Source organism: Castor canadensis, chromosome 8 (assembly GCF_047511655.1).
Source record: "Castor canadensis chromosome 8, mCasCan1.hap1v2, whole genome shotgun sequence".
Classification (NCBI taxonomy): Eukaryota; Metazoa; Chordata; class Mammalia; order Rodentia; family Castoridae; genus Castor; species Castor canadensis.
Genome location: NC_133393.1, coordinates 51,055,691 through 51,077,235, shown reverse-complemented (window position 1 = coordinate 51,077,235; position 21,545 = coordinate 51,055,691).

Below are 21,545 nucleotides of genomic sequence, written 5' to 3'. Positions count from 1 at the left end.
CGTTTGTTTATCAGTGCTTGTTTTCAGATTAACTGTAAAGGGCTGTGTGTGCACTCAGGCCTGTATAGCGATGACATTCTCAGCTTGACATTAGCTTGCCTTCTGCTCTGCGGTGGGGTCGTCTATGTGGGCAGCTGGGCCAGCTGTCTGTCACTAGCTCATGGCTGATTTCTCTCCATCATTGCAAACACAGGGTTGTGCTTCCTGCACTGTAGCATAAGCTGGAATGGCAAAGACCAAGGGTGTTGGACCATTCAGTGAGGGGTGTGCTGTTGATCATTACACCTTCTTTAGATAATGAAAAGAAGTCCTCATATCATCCTTACCAGGGCCAGTCTGTCGTAAGGGCTGTTCACAAATTACTTCATTAAATTCTCATGTCGACCCTAAGAAGAAACTGAGTCACGGAATGGCTACTGTGCTAGTGGGTCTGAGACTGCATCCTTGGCCAACCTGGGTCCTCTTGTGTGTTCTGACTTTATTGCCTCTGGATCAGGACACACTGTGAAAACTGAATTGTTAAGGAACAAGTTGAGTTTCCAGCATGGCTGAGGGGGAGCAGCTGAAAACAACAGCTTTTAGAACACATCTGGAAAACGCCTTTTAAATGTGTCTGAGCTAATCATTGAGCAAGAGTTTCCAAAGGCAAAAATTTTTTTTTTTTTTTTGTGGATGGTTTTTATTTTTTTTTTATTTATTTATTTTTCTTTTATTATTCATATGTGCATACAAGGCTTGGTTCATTTCTCCCCCCTGCCCCCACCCCCTCCCTTACCACCCACTCCACCCCCTCCCGCTCCCCCCACCTCAATACCCAGCAGAAACTATTTTGCCCTTATCTCTAATTTTGTTGTAGAGAGAGTATAAGCAATAATAGGAAGGAACAAGGGGTTTTGCTGGTTGAGATAAGGATAGCTATACAGGGCATTGACTCACATTGATTTCCTGTGCGTGGGTGTTACCTTCTAGGTTAATTCTTTTTGATCTAACCTTTTCTCTAGTTCCTGGTCCCCTTTTCCTATTGGCCTCAGTTGCTTTAAGGTATCTGCTTTAGTTTCTCTGCATTAAGGGCAGCAAATGCTAGCTAGTTTTTTAGGTGTCTTACCTATCCTCACCCCTCCCTTGTGTGCTCTCGCTTTTATCATGTGCTCATAGTCCAATCCCCTTGTTGTGTTTGCCCTTGATCTAATGTCCACATATGAGGGAGAACATACGATTTTTGGTCTTTTGGGCCAGGCTAACCTCACTCAGAATGATGTTCTCCAATTCCATCCATTTACCAGCGAATGATAACATTTCGTTCTTCTTCATGGCTGCATAAAATTCCATTGTGTATAGATACCACATTTTCTTAATCCATTCGTCAATGGTGGGGCATCTTGGCTGTTTCCATAACTTGGCTATTGTGAATAGTGCCGCAATAAACATGGATGTGCAGGTGCCTCTGGAGTAACAGTCTTTTGGGTATATCCCCAAGAGTGGTATTGCTGGATCAAATGGTAGATCAATGTCCAGCTTTTTAAGTAGCCTCCAAATTGTTTTCCAGAGTGGTTGTACTAGTCTACATTCCCACCAACAGTGTAAGAGGGTTCCTTTTTCCCCGCATCCTCGCCAACACCTGTTGTTGGTGGTGTTGCTGATGATGGCTATTCTAACAGGGGTGAGGTGGAATCAGTGTGGTTTTAATTTGCATTTCCTTTCTTGCTAGAGATGGTGAGCATTTTTTCATGTGTTTTCTGGCCATTTGAATTTCTTCTTTTGAGAAAGTTCTGTTTAGTTCACATGCCCATTTCTTTATTGGTTCATTAGTTTTGGGAGAATTTAGTTTTTTAAGTTCCCTGTATATTCTGGTTATCAGTCCTTTGTCTGATGTATAATTGGCAAATATTTTCTCCCACTCTGTGGGTGTTCTCTTCAGTTTAGAGACCATTTCTTTTGATGAACAGAAGCTTTTTAGTTTTATGAGGTCCCATTTATCTATGCTATCTCTTAGTTGCTGTGCTGCTGGGGTTTCATTGAAAAAAAGTAATTTTTAATGAAAGGAGAAACCTAAAGGAATTAGAGCATCAGTGTCACTTTTCACATTTGTAGATTTGCCACGTGTCAAACTGAACTTTGCTTCTCAGAGCCTGGGGTGAGGAAGGGACAGGAGAGCAGCTGACAAAACTTTGGGCCTGAGGTAGGAGAACCAGGAGGAGATCTCAGGAGTCGACAGCCCAAAAGGATAGACCTAGTGTAAGGGCGATCTGTGAACAAGTCTGTCTGCTTCCCTAACATTACAGCCCTGGAACTGCAAAGAAGTTTGCCTGTGCTAAGGAAACATCACCCATGAATGTATAGAAATAGGGCTGGGGGCGTGACTCAAGTGGCTGAGCACATGCCTAGCAAGTGCAAGTTCAAACCCCAGTACTGAAAAAGAAAAAGTGGGAGTGAGGAGTGTACATAAATATGTATATAAGTTCCTCTTGCCTTTGGGGGAACTCAGAGAGGTTTCAAGCAATATAAGCTCATAGTCAAAAATCACATAAAATCAGCAAGAGACAGCAGAAACAATGGTCAGAAGCAGGCCTACAAAGGCTCAAAATGTTAGTTATTATATGTAATATAAAGGATGTTAATATTTAAAAAGGATTAAAAAGCATGGTTACAAAAATAACCAAGCAGATTGGAGAAAGCACCAAATAAAAGCTGAGGAATGAAAAATAACCACAATTGAAGTTGAAAGAGTTGATTCATACAGCAAACTAGACGTGCTGAAGAAAGAATAACAGATATGAAGAGACGGACACTTCAGCTTTGCACAAGCTGAAAGACACTACCAGTAGCCTGCACTACAAGAAAAGGTGAAGGAAGTCCTTCAGACAGACAGACAAGGCACAAGAATGAAGAGCATGGAAGTAGTAATGATGTACATAAATAAAGGATTTATTCTTATCCCAGTCTCTTTAAATAGTTGTCCAAACAAATAATAGGGTAAAATGCTAAGCAAAGGTTTAGCAAACTGAGATTTCAATATAGGAAGAGAGTAACCCATAATAACCAAATGGAATTTATCCAGAGAATGCAGGATTGAATTAACATTCAAAATTAACCAATGTAACTCATCATATAAACTAAGAAATAACTACATAGTTACCACAGTAGAGAAAAGACACTTGATAAAATCCAACATCCATTTCTGAGAACTCCAGCAAATGGGGAATAAATCTGATGAAGGCATCACAAGAACACTACAGATTGTGAAAGGCAAAATATTTTTCCCTAACATCAAGGTCAATTCAGGGGGGTTGGGATTGGTGGTGCACACCTGTAATCCTATCTACTAGGAAGTTGCATGTCTATAATCCTAGTCACTAGGAAGGCAGAGATGGACAGGATAGCAGTTCGAGGTCAGCCTGGTCAAAAAGTTCTTGAGAAACCATCTCAACCAATGGCTGGGTGTGGTGGCATGCTTGTCATCTCAGCTAATCAGGAAGCATAAATAGGATTGCATCCACACCAGCCAGAGCAGAAAGGGAGACCCTGTCCCAAAAATAAGGCCAGCAAAATCAGGATGTCTGCTCTTACTGTGCAATCAGGCAAGAAACAGAAATAAAGGACATCCAAGTGAAATTAAAAACATGCAGTAGCATAAATACCAAGTGCTCGGGAATCTGACAAAAAAAATGAGAGACCTGTACAGCAAAATCTACAAAATTTGCTCTGATAAAGACTTGCCCCTGTGCAATGAATATATACTAATAAAAATGAAAAAAAAGATTGCATAAGTTTGAAGGTGTGTCATGTTCTTGGGTCAGAAGACAGTACTGTTGAGGGGGTGGGGGTGGCTGTCAAGGTGTGGTGGGGGTCTTTGTGGTGTGATACAGTTCTGTACCTCCTGTGGTCAGTCCTGGACCTGCACATGTAATAAAATTCCAGTACACACACATCAGGAGTGTCTTGGAGACCTAATTCAGGCCAGTGGGTTGTACCAGTGTTATTGCCTGGTTTTGACTGTATTGTAGTTACAGAAATTGTTGCCATTGGGTGATAACATGTCTCTGTATTATGTTTTGCTACTCTCTCAGAACCTGTAATTCTTAAAAAATAAAGCAAAAAAATTAAAATTGCTTCTATGTATAAAAATAGAATAATGAAACCCATTTAAATTGTAAAAAAGGGGACAAGAGAAATAAGCAATAGCGGGTGAATTTGATCAAAGCACATACACGTGTGAAACTATCACAATGTAACCCCATTGCACGGTTAATATGCACTAATAAGTGTGTGCTTTTTAGAAATACAAATAGAACTACACACAGACACACTAAAAGAAATGAGAAAAGCAAGTATGGATTGGGGATAGAGTGGGGAGGACCATATAGGTAGGTGTCACTTATGATTCTAACTTCGTGGTGAATGGATGTTTCCTGATGTGGGGGGTTATATTTAGAGAAATAAGTGAGGGCTGGGCCATGACACAAGTGGTAGCGTGCCCGTTACGATGAGTGTGGTCCATAATTGTTGCAAATCTGTGTGAAGACTTGGAGAAAAAGTCCACAGGAGTGGGAGGGAGTGGGGGTAAGGTTGATGCCGCCCATAGGCCAGAGTTACGCATGGGTTTCCACAGAGGTGGAAGGGGGCGGATGTCACCCATAGGCCAGAGTTACCCATGACTTTCCTGGAGATGGGAAGCTGCTAGGAGCCTTGCCACTGGGAACGTGCCTGAAGAAGTCACAGCGGGTTCTGCCTTTTGTCTCAGCCTGTTGGGGTGCCAGCCTCTAGTGGGAAAGATGCTGGGGTCAGCCCTGGGGATGAATGCCTAGACTGGAGGAGAGGGCTGTGTGGGAAGGATGTAGGGGTACTCCCATGGGGTTCCACAAAGCTAGGCTTGGTCTCCTCTGGACTTGGTGAGTCCCCTACACCCCCTCCCCATAATGGCTGGCACGCCGCTGCAGTCAGGTGATCCTCTAGCAATACTGATGGAGATGAGTTTCATGTCTTCTTGTTTTTGCCCTCCAGGTGGGTGTCTTGTCTGGGCCAAGGGCCCATCTGTTATAAACCGAATGTTTGTGTCCCCTCAAGATCCCAGTGTGGAAGTGATAGTATTGGAAGGTGGGCCTGGGGAAGTAAGGTTTAGATGAGGTCATGAGGGTGGAGCCCCTGCCCCCCATAATGGGGGAGTGTCCTCGTAGGAAGATGAGACTGGAGCTGTCTCCACCATGTGAGGCAATAGCAAGAAGGCAGCCATCAAAAAGCCAGGAAGAGGTGGGTAGCCAGGAGCCTGATTCTGCTGATACCCAGCTCATGAGGCTTCCCAGCCTCCAGGCTTGTGACAAATAAATTTCTGTTGTTTAAAGTCACTCAGGCTGTGGCATTTGGTTATGGCAGCATGGCTATGGGACTAAACCATCATCTCTGGTGAGAATATTCGTGATGACAGTGGTCATGTCCCTCTGAGAGCACCAGCAGCCTGCTCTCCTCCTGCCCTCTACACCTCTGCCAAGAGGTTTTTGTTTAGATTTTACTTTTAAGAAGTTTTAGAATTACAGAAAACCCCAGAGGGTACCGAGAGTTCCTGTGTAACCTCCTCCCTAGTGCACACGGAGTTTCTCTTTCTGTTAATATTTTCATTAGTATTAGTGCTTTACCACTTCAGCCAAGCCGCCAGCCCTTGTGCTTTGGGTTATTTCTCAGATAGGGTTTTGTTCCTTGGACCACTATCCTACTATCTATACTTCCCAAATAGCTGGGATGACAGGTGTGCACTATCACACCTGGCTTGTTGGATGAGATGGAGTCTTGGAAAGACTTTGCCCAGGATAGCCTCGAACCACAATCCTCCAGATCTGTGCCTCCAGAGTAGCTGAGATTACAGGTGTGGGTCATGTCACCCTCCCTCAGACTTTCTTACTTATTCCCTAATGTCCTTTTCCTGTCCTCGGCTCCCAGCCAGGATACCACTTGACTTTTTTGTCCTTCTGTCTCCTCAGGATCCTCTTGGCTGTGACAGTCTCAGGCTTTCCTTGTTTTTCATGACCTTGACAGTGTTGAAGAGAACATTCTTGGTCACATGTATGGTAGGAAGGCCCCTAATGGGATTTTTTTTCTTTACTATTAGACTACAGTTAAGGGGTTTGGGGAGGAGACCACAAAGATAAAGTGCCCCCGTCGTAACATTTGTTAAGGTACACAGTCTCTTGAGAGGCAGGATTAGTCAGGTGTTTCCACTGTGATGTGGCTCGCTCCTCTCCCCTTTCCATAGTGTGCCCTTTGGAAGGAAGGTACTGTGTGTAGCCCACCACCGTGAGGAACAGAAGTGGGGCTCTACCTCATTTAGGATGACATATGTTCCTGGAATGTTTGGGACTCTGAGGGAAGGCTAATCTCTTCTACCTATTCACTGACTTACTCAATCACATGTTGTGTGCACGTGCATGTGGTTTTGCTGTTGAGCACTTCCTTGCTCTCTAGCACTTCAAGATGCTCCATCCAGGCTTCTCTTGCACACTTCCTGCCTCAGTTCTACAGCCAACTTGTTCAAGGAGACCTGGTCCCTGTATCGAGCAATGGTGGCAGACACCACAAGAGCTGGTGCCCATTAACACTGCTGCTTTCAGGTGTTTTTAACACACCGTTGTCTTGCTGTGACTGGACTCTGTACTCCAAGGAAAGTATTCTTGCATTTCCTGGCACTCAACTTGACTTTCCAGTCTCTGACTTCCTCACCTGTAACCTCAGTCCATCAAATCCCCCAGGGGATTGTTCTCTCCTGCGTGGCCTCCCACCACAGTCACCTCCCATCTGACCTCTCAGAGCAATCTGCAGCCCAGTGGCTCAGAATAAACATTTTGACTTAGAGCGTCTCCACCCACCTTCATATTCCTCTTGGTTCTGAGTCTTGAGAATGGGTCAGTGTCTCCAGTCCCTGGCTCTCCTGCAGTTCCAAGCACAATGACTAACACCCTTGCCTCCAGGACTGGTTTGCACTTGGCAATACAGTCGTGCACCCGTAAGGAACTTTCAGTCAATAACAGACTGCACATTCCAAGGTAGTTCCAAGAGACTGTAATGGAGTCAGGCATGATGGTGCATGCCTGTCATTCCAGGTGGATCACTAGTGTGAGTCCAGCTTGAGCTATATAGTGAGACCTGGTGTGGAAAAAAATGATAATGGAGCTCAAAAGTTCCTATTGCCTAGTAGCTGCTATCTTGACATCTGAATGCAACGTGTTGCTCACGAGTTTGTGATGCTGGTGTAAACACACCCACTACACTGCTGGTCCTATAAAAGCACTGCACCTGCGATTATGCATGGTACAAAATACTTGTAATGATGATAAGTAAGTATGCACCTAGCTTGTGGGTTTACTCTACTCTCCTTCTCTCCCTCCCTCCTCTTCTCCCTCCCTCCCTCCCTTCCTTCCTTTTATTGGTGGTACTGGGGTTTCAACTCAGGGCCTTGTGCCCCAGCCCTGTGTACAGTATGTTTTTTTTGTTACTTTAGAGTGTAGTCCTTGTTTTTATAAAAAGAAGTTGCTGTACAAGTCTGCCATAGCAGGGGCAGCAGCCTCATCCAGGTCCTGTCAACCATGTCTCTTAACTAAATGTTTTTCTCTGTGTATCATTTAAACTCATGCTGTTTAGCTCAGTGCCCCTGGGAGCCATAGGCTCTGCCATGTCTATGCCACGCTGCTGCTATGCTGAAATTGTGGCCTCTGGGTTGCAGAAGTAAGTGCCATCTATGATGAGGTCAGGGGATGTGTTTCTCAGACTCTGTCCTCTTCGTATGTGACATGTGACCACGCATCCCTGAGGGGAGGCTGCCAGGGAGAACTGGAAATCTTCTAGTGCTGCTTCTCTCTTCCTCCCTTGGCCTGATGTGACCGCAGCTCCCACAGGAGCCGGTGCTGTTTCAGCATCTCTCTCATGATCCCTGAGGATGCTCAGCCACTGACCGCAAGACGCGACAGGGCTCTAATGCAGGAGGCAGCAGTTGAAGTTAGAAATAGGATTTATTGCCATAATTCTCTTCAATACTCCAGGTTGACTAGTTTTTTCAAGCTATCTATGGCTGGGGCGCATCTCTGTGGTGGAGCGCTTGCCTGGTGTGCATGATGCCTCAGGTTCCACCCCAAACACCAAAAACAAGCAAATAAAATACACTTCCAGCTATCTACACCTGCCAAATAATACCATGTTAAACTGTAAACTACTTTCCTTTTCTTCTTCTTTTTTTCAGTGCAGAGGATGGAACCCAGGACATTGCACATGCCAGGCAAGTATGCACTACTGAGCTACACCGCGCCCCTATTTTCCATTTTAAATTAAAATACAAGTCTGATATAAAAGAGGAGTTTTCAAAGACTGAATTGAGGAATTTACATAAGTAGGAAAATAAACTTGAAGATTACTTCCAAAAACAAGCGTCAAGAAATTTTTGGGAAAAAAATAATCCTACACGCACCAAGGCAGAGAGTGCAGACAGTACCCCAAAGTCAGGCCAGAAGCTCCCTCTGAGGAGCTCAGTTATCCCCATTCTCTGTGAACAGCCTCCAGAACTCAGCCCAGGCCTGATGCCATTGTACTCAGCACCCACATAGGGGACAGTGTCTGAGCACAGAGTTCCTTGTGCTCATGGGACCCCACACAAGGGGACAGCAGGAGGCCAGGGCCTACCTGAGGAAATGGTTGACGCCTTGAGGACATTGCTTTCACCTCTTGTGTCAGAGAGGTAACCGGCTTCTTTCCTGTTGCCTGAGCTCTGGCTGTTCTCATTCCAGGGCAGTATTCCCTGTCAAGCTCCCCATGAACTTTTGTGTCTGTGGTGACAGTCACCAAGCACCTGGTTTACACCTGACACAATTACTGTGGGCAGTGAGGATGGAAGGAACCAATGACCTCCCTCTCCCTGGGAAAGAGGACGTCAAAGCCACTGGTGTGCCACCTTGGCCTCACTAGCTCTGCTCTCAGGCTGATTGGTGACTGTCATGGCTCAGGAGTGCAGTGACCATGCTGGAGGGCAGGGATGGAGACCCAGTCAGGGGGCCCTTGGGGGAGGAGGTCACTTGGAACTTCCTCAGCATTCATTCCCAGCCCCCAGTGCACCAGGCTGGGAAGACCCTGCTGAGCAGGACTCCAGCTCTTTGGCCACAGCTCCTCAGGAGCCAGCCATCTTCCTGAGGCCATATGGAAATGTATCGTCAGGAGATGGCTCTGTGTTGTAGACAGCCCTGTGCTTGCCGTGACTCTGGGTCCCGAGTGGACAGAACAGCTCACACACCATGCTATAGGATGGAGACTATGCGAGTGTGGCTGCCCTTTTCCTTTCTCTTTAACACCCACCTTAGTCAGGGGCTGCAGCAAGTCAAGCAGGGAGCAACTGCCGGAATCAGTGACAGTCACCTGAATGCACTCTGCAAGGGAGGCTTGGTGAGAAGGTGGCAGTGTTAGGATCACCATCGCTCGATTGGCACCATGTGCCCTTTCTGAGGAGACATGGGCAGAGAACAAAAGCATATCCTGCAGACCTTTGCTTCTCCCACCAACAAATGCAGAGTCACAGCTGGCTCTCACTTCTGGTAACAATCGGCAGCCAGAGGCAGGTCCTGGAAACCTTGGTGACCCTTGGCTCTTGGGCACATGGCCTGACAGTCACCTGGGTGAGAGAACCAGATAAGATGTGGAGGAATATAGGGAAGTCTCGGATCTGCAAGCAGCTAGGATGGTCCTGTGTGTCTTAGGACATCTCTTTGTTCTTGTGGGACAGTTTCAGGACTGTAAGACCTTGTGAACTTCTAAAACGCATCACTTTTTCTCAACTGGTACACTTTGTCCCTGTCCCAATTTGAATCCATTCTAAAATTCTCAGAATAAAAATACAACAATTATTTCCTAAGAATAACTGGCATTTCTGAGCATTCGCTGTGGAGTCAAGTGATGCGTTTTATATACATCCCATCAGTTAATGTCCCTGAAAGACCCTTGAAACAGGTATGGTCCACACTCTATGGCAAGAGCTAGAGAAATGAGGTAACCCACTCAATGCCACATTGCTAAGCAAGCAATCAATCCAAAATTACTGATTAAATTTGGTACTGCAGCTGGAGTTTTTAAGTATCCAGGCTTTCTTTTCTTTGGTAGTGGTACTTGGATTTGAACTCAGGGCTTCGCATTTGGTAAGCAGGCACTCTATGACTTGAGCCATGCCTCCAGCCTTCAATGCTTTATGTCTCTCACAGATACCCTTATTCATTCCCATAAGGAGATTGGGAGGATGAAGCTGAATTGTCTCAGTTATCCATTGTTAGGTAACAAATACTGTCCCCAAATAACAATTTGTCATTTCTCGTGATACTACCAGCTGACTAGATTTTTCTTTCACATGATGGTAGAAGGTTTAAAATGGCCTCATTCCTGTAACTGGCAGTTGGTGCTGGTGGCAGACTTGGTGGTCCTCTGGGGCTAGAGCAGAGGCCTGAGGGCTCTTCTATGTGGGCCTTTCTGTGGCTGCTTGGGCTTCCTCACAGCATAGAGACTCGATTCTAAAAAGGAACATTCCATCTCACCATTGCAAAAGTGTTTATCAAGGCTCCAACTAGAATACTCTTGTTAACGGCCCATTGACCAAAGTTAGTCTCATGGCCAGGTGTTGAGTCAATGTGTGAGACTGCCAGGGGCATGAATCTTGGGAGTGCGCTTCACTGAGGCCACGAAAGTGACCACCCACCCTTGGCACCTTGATAATATTCTGAGAAGCATCTTTTTCTCTCTCGAGTTAATGGCAAAGCTTACCAACTAGAACTTCAAGCCAAGCTTATGCATCTTTGTATATGTCTGGAAGCCTTGGTGAGGTTCAGAATGTTGACCTAATTAATAGTTGGCCAGTTAATTTACAGATTTGACGTTCCCTGCGTTCAGAGTAGTGAGAGGGTGGGTAACACACTCATACCCACTGAGGCAGGTGACTGAGCAGAGGAGCCCTCCCCCTGCCAGCTGCCCTGGGGTTTCTCACACCTGAACTTCAAATGCCCTTGCTCCATTCTGAAGGCCAAGAGGCCGGGTTCTCTGTCACCGCTTCCTCCTTCTCTATCCCATCATTGTCACCAGGCAGAGGAGAAGCTTCAGGTTCTTCCCAATAAGAATTCTCTCCCTCTCCTCCCGCAGCCCCTGGTAGCAGTCAGTTGTCTGACTGTTCTTTTAGGAGGCAGCTCGGGGCTTGGCCCTCCAGAATCCTTTCCTGTGTCCCCGCTAGTATAGGCGCCTCTCCTTTGGGTCTAGGCCCCACAGACCCTGAGGTCTCCCTCCCCACTGGGGCATTCCCACCCTTCGTGAAATGAGCCACTGGCAGATTACATCCTTCCCCACTTTAAGTGTGACCTCACCACAAGTGGGAACCATAGCCTGGCAACCCTTTTCGTAAATTTTGATGAAATATGCATAATGAAATTTGCCATCTTGACCTTTTTCAGTGCACTGTCCAGTGATATCACATCTGTCCACACTGTCATGCTGCCACGACCACTGCCCATCTCCAGAACTTTCTCAGTATCCCAACAGAAACCCTGTTCCTCCTACACAGCTTCTTCTCATTTCTCCTTGTCTCTGGAAATCACAACCCTGCCTTCTCCATGGATGCGTTTGCCTGTGGTATGAGCGGGATGACACATTCGTCCTTTAGTGTCAGCCTCTGTCACTGAGCACAGCATCTTCACAGTTCATCCAGATTGTAACCTGTGTTGGATTCTCCTTCCCTTTGAGAAATGCAAACGTTCACTGGACGGACATTCAGCTTACGACTTCAGATCCCCAGCCTTAGTAGATGACACAGTCGATGCTGAATGAATGACATGGTTTGAGAGGCTGTGGTCTGCCTGAGCAGGTTAAAGCCATTCTGTTGACTAGTTACCAACACAATTGCCCACTTACCAACATAACTTTTCACATTTTTTTATTTTCTCAAGTTAGAAAATCAGTATTTCTCTTCTGAGTGTCATTAATGGAACAAACAAACTCCTGAAACTGAAATCTGACCTCAAAGCCAAGAGAAAATAGCTGAGATTTTTCTTCCAACATCTACATTTCAATGTGCTCTGTTAGGAAAGCTGGACAGAAGATACTTGTCCATCTAAGCAACTCCTTCCATGTCTCCCTCACACCTGTGGAGGAGTAAATAGTAGGAGCTGCCCTTTGGCATGAGAAGTCAATCCCCTCAGCATGCTTTTGTTGGCTGGGTCATTGGAGTTGACTTATTTGCACATTCTTTAGCTGGTTTTACATAAAATGTTTTTTAAAATATTGTTGAGCCAGATATGATGGCTCATGCCTGTAATCCCAGCAGTCAGGAGACTGAGGCAGGAAGATTGTGAATTTGAGGCCAGTGTGGGCCAGTGACTCACACCTATTATCCTAGTTACTTGGGTGGCAGAGATAGGGAGGATTACAGTTAGAGGCCAGCCCAGGGGGGGAAAAGTTAGCAAAACTCCATCTCAAACAACAAATCGGGTATGGTGGTACACACCTGTGATCACAGCTATGTGTGTGGACATAGTTAGGAGGATCACAGTCCCCGGTAAAAAGCAAGACTCTTTCTGAAAAATAACCTGAAGCAAAAAGTGCTGGGAGGTGTGGCTCAAGTGGTAGAGCACCTGGCTCTCAAGTTCAGGCCCTGAGTTCAAACCCCAGTACACCAAGGGAAAAAAATTCTTGAAAGTTTTTAACTAAAACAATAAAAATTGTGCAGACTTATGGCTTACTACATGATGCTTTATATAGGTATACATTGTGGAACGGCTAAACCAAGCTAGTTAACATATACAATACCTTGCATACTTTTGGGGTAACACTTTGAATCTACTCTCAGCAGTTTTAAAGTTTATGCCATGTTGTTAACTCTAGCCACCATTGTGCACAATAGCTCTCTTAACTTCTCCCTGCAGACTCACTGAAATTTGTGTCCTTTGACCAAGTCCTCCCTGACCCCAGCCCCCAGTAACCACCATTGTAGTCTATTTCTAGGAGTCTGACTTTTTTACACTCTACAATAAGCAAGATCAGGAGGTGTTTGTCTTTCTGTGCCTGGCCTAGTTCTCTTAACGCAATGTCTTCCAGGTCCATCCATGTCACAAAGGACAGGATGTCCTTCTTTTTAAAGGTTCAATTCAAAAGCACAATTCTGATGTGAGTACATAGCACATTTTAAAGACTGAGGGGATGGATAATTCCATTGTGCATGTATGCACCACATTTCCTTGAAGGAAGGTTGGTCTGTCCATACAGTGAATACTGCTACAGTAACCACAGAGTGCGGGTGGCTCTTCAACAAACTCATTTCACTTCCTTTGAATATTCACACCTAGAAGTGGGAGTGCTCCATCACACAGCACTTCTATTTTTAATTTTTTGAGAAATCTGCACTTCGTTTTCCATAATGGTTATACTAATGCAGGGTATTGGGGTGGAGTGGTGGGGGAGGTGGCACAAACAATGTATACACATATAAGTAAATGTAAAAAACGATAAAATAAAAGGAGAAAAAAAATGGCTATATTAACTTACATTCTCACCGATGGCATGCCAGGGTTCCCTTTCCTCTAATTCCTCACTGACACTTACCGTTCTTATTTTTATAACAGTCCTTCCAGTGGATGTGAGGTTGTGCCTCAGTGTGGTTTTAATTTGTGTTTCCCTGACAACTGTTGATATTGGGCATTTTTTCATGTACCTGCTGGCCATTTGTGTCTTCTTTTGAGAAACATTTCTTCTAGTCCTTTGCCATTTTAAAGATCAGTTTATTATCATTGCTGTTGCTCAGTTGCTTGAGTTTATTATATATTTTGATATTAACCACTTGCCAGATATGTTGTTTACAAATATTTTTTCCCATTCTGTGCATTGTTTCTTCACTCTATTGATCATTTCCTTTGCTGTGCAGGAGCTTTTGAATTTGATATAATTCCATTTTTTTGTTTGTGCTTTTGAGGTCCAAAAATTGTCAAGACTGATGTCATTGACCTTCCCCCTTGCCCCATGTGTTCTTGTAGCACTTTTTACAGTTTCAGGTCTTTTTTTTTTTTTTTCAGTACTGGGGTTTGAACACAGGTTCTACACCTTGAGCCATTCCACTGGCCTTTTTTTGTGATGGGCTTTTTTGAGATAGGGTGTCGTGAACTATTTGCCCAGGCTGGATTCGAACCACAATCCTCCTGATTTCTGCCTCCTGAGTAGCTAGGATTACAGGTGTGGACCACTTACCACCTGGCCAGTTTCAGTTCTTAATGTAAGTTTAATCTACTTGGAGTTGATTTTTGCATGTGGATCGCCAGTTTTCCCAGAATGACTTATTGAGAAGTATTTTCTTTCCCTTTTGCATATTTTTTTCATCATTGTGAAAAATCAACTGGTTATAGTAAGTGCACGAACTTATTTCTGGACCCTCTATTCTGTTTCATTGTCTGTGTATCTGTTCTATGTTCCACCAGGCTGTTTTGGTCACTATAATTTTAGTAGATTTTGGAATCAAATAGTGTGATGCCTCTGGTTTTGTTCTTTTTGCTCAAGATCACTTTGCCTATTTATGGTCTTTTATGCTTCTTTTCAAATTTTAGGATTGTTTTGTCTATTTAAGTTGGAAAATGTCAATTGAACTTCAATAGAGCTTTTATTTTGAATTGGTAGATGATTTTGGATACTATTATCATTTTAATAATATTAATTCTTCTAATCTAAATGAACATAGATATTTTTCATTTATTTGTATCTTTGATTTCTTTCATCAATGTTTTATAATTTTCATTGTATTTGAATTTTTTGGTACTAGGACTTGAACTCAGGGCCTTGTGCTTGCTAGGCAGGTGTGATACCACTTGAACCACTCCACCAGCCCTAATTTTTTTTGTTTTTGAATTTCTTTTTTATAATTTGCATTGTAGAGTTCTTTCACCTCTTTGATTAATTTTTTATTTCAAAGTATTTAATTTTGTAGTTCTTATAAATGGGATTGTTTTCTTTCCTCTTTTGGATAGTTCATTGTTAGTGTACAGAAATGCAACTGATTTTTGTATAATGATTCTATATTCTGCAATTTTACTGAATTTATTAATTCCAACAGTTTTGTAGTCTTTATGGTTTTCTATGTATAACAGCATGCTGTCTACCAACAGACACAAGTGAACATTTTCCTTTCTAGTTTGGATATCTTTTATTTATTTCTCTTGCCTGATTTCTCTGGCTAGGACTTCCAGTGCTACATTGAGTGGAAGTGGTGCAAGTGGTCATCCTTGCTTTATTCCTGATCTTAGAGGAACAACTTCAGCTTTTCATCAGTAAGTATGACATTAGCAATGGGTTTGTAACACATACCTTCCTTCAACACATAATGTATTACAAATTTTTATCATAAAAAGATGTTGAATTTTGTGAGATGCCTTTTCTGCATTTACTCAGATGGGATCATATGATTTGGGCCTTCGTCCTGTGAATATGGTGCAGTACATTTGTTGATTTGCTTATATTGAACCATCCTTGCCTTCCAGGGGTGAATTCCACTTCATCATGGTGAATGATCCATTTATTTATTTATTTATTTTGGTGGTACTGGTGAGTGAACTCAGGACTTCACACTTGCTAGGCAGGCATATCACTTGAGCCACTGCACTAGCCCTTTTTGTGTTGGTTATTTTTGAGATAGGTCTTATTTTATGCCTGAGCTGGTCTGGAACTGTGATCCTCCTGTTTGTGCTTCCCAAATAGGTGGGATGGCAGGTATGTGAGCCCACATGCAGCCATTGGTTGAGATGAGGTCTCATGAACTTTTTGCCCAGATTGGACTTGAACTGTGACTCTCCCCATCTCTGTCTCCCAAGTAGCTGGGATATAGATGTGAACTACCACACCCAACCAATGATCCTTTTAATGTGTTATTGAATTTGTGTAGCTAGTATTTTGTTGGGGATTTTTGCATCTATGTTCATCAGGGATATTGCCTTTAATCTTCTTTTCTTCTAACAGCTTTGTCTGGCTTAGTATCAGGATCATGGTAGTCTCACAAAATAAACTGTTTCACCTTTTTCTGATAAAGAGGTCAATACCACCAGGTTCAGTGGCTCACACCTATAATCCCAACTTCTCAGGAGGTAGATATGGAAAGGATTTTAGTTCAAGTCCAGCTTGGGCAAAAGTTAGTGACACCCCATCTTAGTTAATAAACTGGATGTGGTGGTGCAAGCCTGTCATCCCAGCTACACAGGAGGCCACAGGTAGGAGGATTGAAGTCTGATGCAGGCCCTGGGCAAAAACACAAGACTCTATTTGAAAAATAACTAAAGTAAAAAAGGGCTAGGGGCATGGCTCAAGTGGTAGATCACCTGCCTAGCAAGCGTGAGGTCCTGAGTTCAAAACCTAGTACAATGCCAACCCCTGCAAAGGTTTATTGCCTTTTATTCTCAAGTCTGAGCTCCTTTGATGGAATCATGGATTTTAGAGCTGATGGCTCCCATGTGCTTCAGGAATTTTGACATTCCATTTAGTAGACAGTTCACCATTTCTCTACTGTGAGATCACAAAGGAATTATTTATTTTCTTCCATGTGGCACATTTGCTCTCAGTCAAAAGGCAAAACCTCCACACAGACCTGGTAAGGCCGTGTATGTCTCTATCTCTCTTTTTCTCTCTCTTTCTAACAGTGGAGAGAGAGAGGGAGAGAGAGAGAGAGAGAGAGAGAGAGAGAGAGAGAGAGAGAGAAAGAGCAGTGGCAGATAACCTTGATTGTAGATGCTGGGGAGCAGCTCTCAGATCTTCAAGGGAAAACTTGCTGAGCCCAGAAATCGCCTGGCTGGAGAAGCTTGCACTTTGCTTGGCACATGTGTGCAGATGCACACACGATGACTGAGGCCTGAATTCTGGCCAGTGCCCACACACAAGGGGATAAAGTATACACAGCTTACCTCGGGCTGGGCAGTACTGTGCAACTGCAGGCATTGACTCATTTAGTTCTCTAGGAGCCCATGAGGTCGGCACGCCCGTGCCCCTGCTTCCCAGAAATCTGTGCAGTGAACCTCACCTTCACTTTGGTTTCCATGGACACAGATCCATTATTGTGGTCTCTGTGGAGGGTGGGTGCACAGGAAGCACCTGTGTCCATTTACTTTGAACTGTGCCTCTGCAGAGCCAGAGTGATGCGGATGTGTGGCTGTGCCAGGACAGAAACCTTTACTGTGGACCTAGCAGCGGCCAGTCCCCAGCCTGGTGTTCCTTGTACGCAGCTGTGCAGCTGCGGTTCCATGGAAGTGTAGCAAAAGAGTGTTGGCAACAGTGGTGCAGAGAAAGTGACCTAGGAAGGTGTGACCCCTGCAGGACTGCACAGGGGTGGAAGAAGGGGCATGAGATGAAAGACACGCAGAGGGCTGGTGAGCTGGGCTCTGCTGCTGAGCTGGGCCCTCAGCCCTCCACAGGGTAGTAGAGAAGCCACCTGGATGGTGGCGGAGAGCAACAAAGCCCCTCTTGGATCAAATCCCACCTGCCTTTCCAGGTGACACAGGGAAGCTTTGGCCATGGGCTCCTTGGACCTGTGGGATGAGAGTTCCCAAATTCCTGTCCCTTCCTGACTATTCTTCACTGTGTCCAGAGTCAGCAGTGACAGCCAGGCAGGAGACTCAGTGCCACAGCAGGTCCCAGGACAAGTGTGTGGAGAAAGCAACACCTCCCCCTCTCAGTGTCTGTGTATAAAGTGGAGGGAGGAAGGGGAGCCCTCTGAAATACCTAGAAGTATCTCAGGTAAATTGATGGTAAAAACCCTTTCATAAAATACCGTTTCTCAAAAGGAACCAGAGTGTCCATTTTCACCAAGACAGCTTTCACAGCACTCTAGGATGTTCAGAAACAGCTCCTGGCCTCACTTAGCCCAGAGAGTGAGGAAGAACCAAATGAGTTACCCTATTCCTCCTTCTGGAAAGGCGGCAGAGACACTCTGCTGATTGGCACAAACCCAAGACCCCACGATGAAATCACTCAGAACCACATGGAGCCAGTGGACAAATGAACTGGTTTTCTAACACCTGCACTTGCAGCCCAAAGGGGAGCTGGGTGGCCTGCTGCCTTCTCCAGGGCCTGACGTAGCCTTGGAGCCCTCTGCTGCAGCCACCTGGCACTTTAAAAGGACTCCAGATCTTGAAGAAAAACAAGCCCACGGGTAGCTGGAATGGGCTTGCCAGAGAGGGAACATCCACTGAAACATTTGATTTGTATACAAATTCATTCCATCAAAGACCTGGTACCCACAACATTCAATTGCCCCACTTGAGAAAGAGTGCAGACATCTCTAGTGTGCCTGGAAAGTAGTCTTGGCTCCCCAGGACACTGGTGGCGCCAAGAGCCATAACTGCTCTGAGCAGTGGACATCAGTGGCCCCATCCCACAATCACATGTGGTCCAGGCCAGCTGAAACCACAAGGCCACATTCTCCTGGCGTGGGGGCCTGAGCTTCCTCTGTCATAGACAAATGAAAGCTGAGGCTGGGAGCCGGGGTGCCAGGAGAGCTGGGGTGCAGCAGCTTGGCTCAATTTTCCCACACTCTGCCATTTTCCTGATCCCTCCTTGCTTTCTCCCACTTTCTGGATCCTTCAGCAGCAGTTTTTCCAGTGCTTCTGCCAAAACCCAAGACAGCAGTGGATAATTCACTACAGTGTGCAATGCCATTCCAATCTGCCAATGCAGTGTTCCTTCAGAATTTTCTGGAGTCCCAGTTTCCCTTCAACCCTACCCACCCCCCAATCATCTTGGAAGGCACTTCTGAGACAAAATATATTTAATTTGTCTCTTCAACAATTCAACAAGTATCTTGTATGTCTACTATGTGGCAGGCACTGTACCAGATATGGGAGGGAATGCTGGGGTGCATAAGATATTCACCTGTTCTCAAGGAGTTTGGGTGCAGTGGGAAGCTCAGACATGCATGAAAGTGAGGTGAAAGGCAGACCCAGATGAGGAAAAGTTGATTCTGTGTCTGAGACTCGAGGAAGGATTCTTATTAGTGAAGTTTGAGCTCAACTATGAAGAATGAATGGGGGCTCACAGGTGAACAAGGTAGGAAAGCTCTTCCACACAGAAAACAGCATATGCAAAGGTCTGGAGGAAATTTTCTGGAATCTGTGGAAATAGGAGCACTGTCTAGAAGGAGGGCTGAATATTAGCTGATGGCTGAGGCCAGTGTCAAGGGAAGATAACACTGGAAAAGTAACCAAGACCAACTGACTCATACGTACAACTGTTTTCTACTTAGCAGACATAAAGCATCTAGCATGTGCCAGTCATTGCTATAAGTGTTTCACAAATACTAACTCATGTAGTGCTTCTAACAACCTGATTCTGAGATTTATTTTTTAGGGGCAACAGAGGCATGGAAAGGATAGTGATTTGCTCAAGTTCACTCAGTAAGTGACAGAGCTGGCTGAGATTTGAACCAAGGCATGTGAAAAGTATCAATCCTGAAGCAAACGTTGTCATACTTTTATTAAGTCCATTATTGTTCTCTACGTGCCTAATAGGCACCGGGAATAAAAATGGCTCATAGCAAAACACACATCGGAGAAAAGACAACATCTTCAACCACTGGTGCTGGGGAGACTGGATATCTACATGTAGAAGAATGAAATTAGACCCATCTCTCACCTTCCCCAAAATCAGTTCAAATTGGATTAAAGAACTTAACGCAAATACCTGAAACTTTGAAACTATAATGCAGAGAAAATACTTCAAGATACAGGCATAGGGAATGCCTTTCTGAATAGGACTTCAGTAGCTCAGGAAATAATGTATTTTCTCCTAAAAATCTTCCTATAATTCTAGATCAATTATTTTCTCTTAGAATGTTGAAGATTTTGTTCCATTGTCTTCTGGATACCATTTTACTGGGGAAAAGTCAACCAATTGACTTTATATTAATTTATCCTTACTCTGGTTATTTTTAAGACCTTTTCATACTTTTCAGTGTTCTTCAGTTTCACCACCAAAGAATTTTTTATAGTGGTATAAATTCATTAGGCTTCCTCAATTTGAAGTACCAATTCTAAACAAAGTTGTTATCTCTAGAGAAAATGCCTTTCTTCAGCTAGAAATGATGATATCACAGATGTAGGAAGAATAGTGCATACTAGCCAGGCACCAGTGGCTCATGCCTATAATTCTAGCTACTCTGTTTGAAGCCAGCTGCAGGCAAATAGTTTGGGAGAACCTATCTCAAAAAAACCCATATAAAAAAAGGCTGGCAGAATGGCTCAAGTGGTAAGAGTACCTGCCTAGCAAGCGTGAGGCCCTGAGTTCAAACCCTTGTCACACACACACAAACACACACAAATACTGCTTACTAAAGGCTGGAATGGTAGAGAGGGTGAGGGGATAGGTCTGTTTACAAGTACAAACCCAGTCAGAGTAAGTTCCAGTGTATCATGACACAATAGGGCGACTAAAGCTTCCAAAATAGTTGAAAGATAGGGCTTTGTTCCCAACACAAAGAAACGATACATTTGAGGTGATCGATGTATATGCTAATTACCCGGATTTGATTATTATACATGGTATACATCTATTGATGCTCTACCAACTGAGCTACCTAGGCTCTGGTATACATCTATTGAAATATCACATTGTACCCTATAAATATGTAAAAGTTAAAGAAAGGGCAGGGGATGTAGCTCAGCAGAATTGTGCTTTCCTGAATCCTCAGGCCTCTCTCAACACCTCCCCATAGCCTCAGTGGCACATCCAATGACTTGACTGTGTCACTTACTGTCTCAAAGACACTTCTGAAATAGACAGTGGGCACCCACCTGTCCCATGAGTGCCGAGACAGGATTTAAACATTGTTAGAACACTGTAGAATACTATGAAGGCACTGCTAATGTAATCATAAGACTTAATTATAAGCACCTGTTTTCATTTTTTCTTTAAAGTGTGCTGAGATGTTGGGGACTGGGGCAATTTGACTCCTTAATTGACAGCTCTTAGTGTCTTCTCTGGCACCCTGGCAGATTTGAATGAAGGCGCATCAGCCAAACAGCCAGCCGGACTGCCCTTGTGCCAGCACAACTGTTTGAACACTAACTGAACACATGAGGAGGTGACAAACCAAAATGTTTTCTGGGCACTGTCCCAGAAAACAGCCTGCATGGGACTTTTTGCCATTGCAAATCTTGGAACTCTAGATGACCCTTTGTATCTACCCAGGCCAGCATGGGAGCACTTCCCCCGATGGCCCAACAGACCTATGATTGGTGTAAACATAGCCCCTCATTTGCATGAGTGGCCTGCTGTGATTGGTGCACCCTTGTCACGCCCTCCCCCAAACACACACTGGCTATATAAGCGGGCTGCTCAACTCAGAAATGTTTGTTATGTGTATATGTGTATGTTCATTAAAGTGATGCAATTAATCATAAAATTAATCAATTTTATGCAATTCTTTTTTACTATAGTACAGGTTGTGCAAACATTCCACTGTCCAATTCCAGAACATTTTCATCAACTCCAAATAAAACCCCATCCTTGTGAGCAATCATTCCCCACCCCTAATC